The sequence below is a fragment of the Silene latifolia genome, chromosome 11 (assembly GCF_048544455.1).
Source record: "Silene latifolia isolate original U9 population chromosome 11, ASM4854445v1, whole genome shotgun sequence".
NCBI classification, from domain to species: domain Eukaryota; kingdom Viridiplantae; phylum Streptophyta; class Magnoliopsida; order Caryophyllales; family Caryophyllaceae; genus Silene; species Silene latifolia.
The window spans coordinates 71,604,316-71,610,938 of NC_133536.1; positions in this window are offsets into that span (position 1 = coordinate 71,604,316).

A 6,623-nucleotide genomic window follows, 5' to 3' on the forward strand; every position below is an offset into this window, starting at 1 on the left:
TTTGATAATTAATTAATAAATTTATTAATTAATAGTTAATTAATACGAGATGTGTATATAAGTTTTGGGGTGGAATTTATTAGCTATTTATATTTTACAAGAGGTTGTAAAATTAGCTAAACGGGTTAATATTGACACATTGTATGTTGATAATATGGTCTTATGATTACTTAATAGTTAAGTAGTCATTGGTAGTTAATTTATATTATTTAAGGGTTAAATAATTAAATTAATATTTAATTATGTAAGATAATTAAATATAAGACTTATAAGCATTTGTGGGGCAAATGTAGAAAATCGAAATGGAGCCATATTTGGTCCACTTAAATTCGGTCTTATGAGAGGACAACAAGTGTCCAATATGTGGCATTATGCCACTTATATTTGTCTCCCTTTTGTTACTACAAATACCCATTATCAATCCCACTAACTAAGGTAGTGGAAAAAATTGAAGAAAAAAAATTTTGGTCTTGGTTGTTCTTCATTGTTGGCCGAATTACTCTACTACCATAGACCACTTTTTTTTCCTTCTTATTTTTCTTCATCATCTTATATAAAACACACATAAATACCTACTAATAATATTATCAAAGTAATAATATTAATTAGTACATCAAATATACTATTACAAGGTTACTACTATTATTAACTAGTTATTAATTTTAGTAGTTTTTGGGTTGATTCTTGGGTGCCACCAAAGGAGATTACCTATATTGGTAATTGGTGTTATTGGAGGATCATGCTTATTGCAGTAGCACAAGAACAACATCAAGGAAGGAGTCCTTGAGTTGTGCCCATTTTGCCTTATAACAATGTAAGGAATTTTTGTCTTAAGATGGTTTTAGACCATCTCTTTTATACATTCTTTTGCATGCATGTAGATTTAGACCACTTTTAATTAACTTGTAATTTTAATATCATAAGATGAGTATTAATATGGTCTAAATAACTAACAAGTGGTATCAGAGCATTGTTAAATACATGCATGTTATCTTAAGACGATTTTAGTAATTTATGAGATAAATTAATAAAATTGATATTATGTTACTAAAATTCATTTTATCACATAATATAGTCGTGCATGTAAATAATCTAGTCTTAGGATGATATGGGACGAAAATTTGATTTTTGTTAAATTTTTCCACTTTTTATTACTTAAATTGGCATAAAATTGAGTATAAATGCATTAAAATTAATTAAGAAATAATTAAATTTGGTTGCATGTTAATTTTATGCATGTTTATTTAGAAATAACCACACGCATGTTCTATTTATGAGATAAGTAGATACTTTAGATTAATGTGATTAATTAAGGCAGTTTATTGATTTTTATTTGATAAAAATGGGTAAATAATGGTTATTTTGTAAATAAATATTGATTTAATTTTAGGGCTCGAAATTTCTGAATTTATAGCTCCTGGAAATTGTTACAAAATGTATAAAATTTTTTTTTAAGTCATTTCAATTTTTATGGTTTGATTTAGAATTAAATCGTAAAAATTATCGCTTTACCGATTAAATTGTGAAATCTTTTTAAATAAATTTTAAAAACAAAAATTTTCACTTGCATGGCATTTTTGGTGTAAGACCAGAATGGTCATGGTTTTGAAATTTATTTTTCCAAGAATTTTTATATTAAATGGAATTTTTGTATGATAATTGTGAATTATTATATCTTTTTTTTTGTCACAATTGTGTTTTAATTCCCATATAAATTGAAGATAATTGTTGAGAATAATTATTTTGATAATAGACCAGATTAGTATGATGAGTAAGTCTTAAAATTGTTTTAAGAATTGATTATGAATTTTTATTGGTAAAAATTCCGTCAAGGCAAGCTCAAATGATCGTTGTTGGTAAGTTATACGATTTGGCATGTCATTTTCCATAATGCATTTTATTATTCATTTAGATGAATGTTTTTTTAGAATTATAATTATGTAATTTTGCCTAATATGGCCATAGGTAGAAGTTGGTATTTCCCGAAATGTAAGGGAATATCGACTTGTTTTGTAATTAATTGCGATTTCGTATCGCCTAATTTGTAATTAATTAATAGTTTTTTATTTTAATTTTATTACAAATTGTATAATAGGGTATTGTTATGTAATTTAATTATTAGTAATTAGATGAAGCTTCTAAAGACGGAGTTTTCATGAAGACGGTGTTTACGGAAAGGTGTTCCGAAATCCTAAAGAAGGAGGCCTATTTATGAAGACTCAAGGGACCAAGGAGTTGGTTTCCGAAGTGTAATAATTTTAGTTAATTAGATTAACTAGGTGGCCATATTAGGACTTGTTTGTTTTAATTCTTTTATGCATTCATGCCAAATCGTCACTACATGTTTTATTTTTTGTTGTTATCGATTTAGTTGTCTAGCATTCACCAATTTAGTTCACTTAAAAGTGATAGACAATTAAATTGATAAGATCTCTCACATTTGTTTAAAATTGAGATTAAGCCTTACCAAATAATAGCACCTATGAATCCCTTCTTCATTAGAGGTAGGTTCGGATCACCGAGGTACACTCTTTTTACGTTGGGTAAGTAGGGTAATAAAAGTTATTACGCGTGAAAATTGGTTGGACTCAAGGGGATAAATATGGGTTGAATCGGTCCACCGTGCCCATATTTATTCTGGGGCTAAAAGATAGATTTTAAGAAAATCCGTCAACCAAGAGTTCTAGTCGTAGAATCAGTCAAAGTTGTTGACTCACCAAATTTATATAAATATGGGTTGAATCGGTCCACCGTGCCCGTGTTTATATAAAATTGGATCTTGGAATCATTTATATAATTCAGTGGGAGATCATTATATAAATGGGAACTTGTTAAATAGTTTCACAAGTTAAATGTTTCTAGACGATAAATGTTAATCTTTCCTTTATTTCCTTTGTAGTAATCACGATGGCTTCTACTAGTCAAACCGCCACCATAGCTAGAGATTCATGGCTACGTTCTTTTATGGACAAATATGTATTAAAAGCCGACGGTAGTAATTTTAAAGATTGGGAAGAACAACTTCGATTAGCTGCCGCAGGTGATGGCAAATTACGTTACCTTGTCGATCCCTCTCCCCCTTCGCCTAGTACTAGGGCCACTGCCGATGTAAGGGAGGTTTTTTCAAATTATCAAAAGGAATCCGCTGCAATAAAAAATGTTTTGATTTTTTCAATGGATCCTGCTTTACAAAGGCAATGTGTCAAATTTCGTGATGCACATGAAGTATTCTCGAGGCTTTCAACTATGTTTTCTCAAGCCCCGAGAATAATTCAAGACGACACCATTGTTCGTTTCTTTGAGGCTAACCTCAAAGATGGTCAACTGTAAGTTCACACGTACTTAAAATGATTGAGTACGTGGAAACTTTAGAGGGGTTGGGATGCAAGATCCCGACGAACTTGTGGTGGACCGAGTGCTCCACTCTCTCTCGCACGTCAAGGGATTTACCCAATTTAGGGTAAATTACAATATGACGAACATGAGAAAGAGTTTACATGAGCTCCATTCTCTGCTTGTGCAAGCAGAGAAGGACATGGGATTGAGTGGGAGTACAAGGAAAGATGTGCTTGCGATTAATGTGAAGGGGAAGAAGCGATTTAAGAGGAATGCGAGTAAGAAGCCCGTTCAGGTGGAGGGCAAAGGTAAAGCAATTGTGAATTGCTCTACCAAGCCAAAATCCATAAAGGGTAATCCTCTTAAAGATACTTGTAATTATTGTAATAACAAGGGACATTGGAGACGTAATTGTACAAAGTACCTGGATGACATAAAAGCTGGCATTGTGAAGCCGACATGTAATTTCTCAACCGAATCTTTTATGATAGACATAAATTATGCTTCAAATACAACTTGGGTATTAGATACTGGTTGTGGTTCTCACTTGTGCAATCATTTGCAGGGCCTAAAAAGCATAAGAAAGCTAAACAAGGGTGATGTCGATCTCCGAATGGGAAACGGGTCTAAAGTAGTCATTGCCGTCAGTAGGAACTTATATACTTAGTTTAGCTTCGGGGTTGTAGTTACATCTTAATAATTGTTATTTTGTACCAACGCTATCTAGAAATATAATATCCGTATCTGTGTTAGACACAGAAGGGTTTTCCTTTGTAATTAAAGACAAGTGTTGTACTTTTTCCCTTAATGGGATTGTATATAGTCAAGCTATTTCAAACAATGGTATTTATATTCTAGATACTTGCAACGATGTTTATCATTTAGATAATAAATGACTCAAAACAGGTGATCCCGATCAATCTTATTTATGTCATTGTCGTTTAGGACACATTAACGAGAAGCGCATTAAAAGACTAGTGTCGAATGGTGTAATTAATCCTTTTGATTTCAAATCATTTGGTACATGCGAATCTTGTCTTCTTGGCAAGATGACTCGTTCACATTTTCTAGGAAAAGGATCTCGAGCTAGTGAGTTATTGGGTTTAATACATACTGATGTTTGTGGCCCAATGATCCACGCTAGAGGTAATTATGACTATTTCATTACTTTTACCGATGACATGAGTAGATATGGGTATATCTACTTAATGAGGTATAAAAGTGAAGCTTTTGATAAGTTCAAAGAGTTTCATAATGAAGTAGAAAACCAATTAAATAAGAAGATTAAAGCATTACGATCAGATCGTGGTGGGGAATATTTAAGCAATGACTTTAAAGATCACCTTATAAACTACGGTATTGTATCTCAGTTAACTCCTCCTGGCACACCACAATTAAATGGTGTGGCTGAAAGGAGGAATCGAACTTTATTAGATATGGTTCGATCGATGATGAGTCAAACAGAATTACCTAAGTCATTCTGGGGTTTTGCCATTTTATATGCTGTACAATCACTTAATAAAAGTCCCACTAAAGCAACTGACAAAACTCCATATGAGATATGGAAAGGGAAAGTCCCGAATCTGCGATACATGAAAGTGTGGGGTTGTAATGCTTATGTCAAGAGCAAGTCTGACGATAAGCTTGCACCTCGTTCTGAAAAGTGTATTTTTGTAGGCTACCCTAAGGAAACTTGTGGATATTACTTCTACAATAGTAACGAGAACAAAGTGTTTGTGGCTCGTGAAGCTGTCTTTCTAGAAAAAGAATTTATTTCTAGAAGACAGAGTGGGAGAAAATTTGAACTTGACGAAGTTCAAGAGCCACAAACTGATATGACAATACAGGAAGATGTTCCTTCTACGTCCGAATCGTTATTGTTCATTCGAACCTAGGAGGTCGAAAGGGTTAGTCGCCACTGATAGATACCTTGGTATTATCGAGGAAGATGGTGACTATGAGGTTTTACTTTTACAAAGTGATGAACCCAAGACCTATAAAGCAGCTATTATGAGTTCTGACTCTAAGCTATGGCTCGAAGCCATGCAATCCGAAATGGATTCCATGTACGATAATCGGTATGGGACTGGTTGACTTACCTAAAGATGTTCGACCTCTTCGGTGTAAGTGGATATTCAAGATTAAAATCGGCATGGATGGACATAAAGATGTCTACAAAGCTAGATTGGTTGCAAAAGGTTTCACTCAGGTTCATGGTTTACACTATGATGAAACTTTTGCACCGGTTGCTATGCTTAGATCTGTTCGGATAATGTTAGCGATTGCATTTCATGATTATGAGATATGGCAAATGGATGTCAAAACCGCTTTCTGAACGGGTTTCTGGAAGAGGAAGTGTTCATGACACAACCTGAGGGTTTTGTGGATCCTAAAAATCCTAACAAAGTATGAAAACTTAAGAGATCCATTTATGGTCTTAAGCAAGCGTCAAGGAGTTGGAATCATCGTTTTGATCATGTTATTAAACAGAATGGTTTTTCTTGAAGTATTGAGGAACCATGTTTATACATGAAGTTTAGTGGGAGTAAAGTTGTTTTCTTACTTCTTTATGTGGACGACATATTACTCATTGGGAATGATGTTGATATGCTTGCTTCTGTTAAGAAGTGGTTGGGAAATCACTTCCAAATGAAAGATTTGGGAGAAGCTCAGCGCATCTTGGGTATCCAGATCTATAGGGATAGATCCAAAAGGATATTAGCATTGAGTCAAGAAGCCTATATCAATAAGATTCTTGACCGATTCAATATGAAAAACTCCAAGAGAGGTTTTCTACCTATGGGCAAAGGGATCACTTTGAGTAAGTCACAGTTTCCTACTGAGCCTAAGGAAATTGAACGCATGAAATCGATTCCCTATGCTTCCGCTGTTGGATCGATCATGTATGCTATGATGTGTTCTCGTCCTGATGTCTCGTATGCTTTGAGTATGACGAGTCGTTTTCATAAAATTCCAGGTGAGAGTCACTGGATAGCCGTCAAGAATATTCTGAAGTACTTGAGAAGGACTAAAGATTCATTCTTAGTGTTTGGAGGAGAATCTGAATTACGTATAAGAGGTTATACGGATGCCAGTTTCAAACCGATAGGGATGATTTGAAATCCCAGGCTGGTTTTGTCTTTTTGTTGAACGGAGGGGCGGTTTCTTGGAGAAGTTTCAAAGAGTCTCGTGATCGCGATTCTACAACGGAAGTGAGTACATTGCAGCCTCCGAAGCCGCAAAAGAAGTCGTTTGGATTAGGCAATTTTTAGAAGGACTGAAAGTAG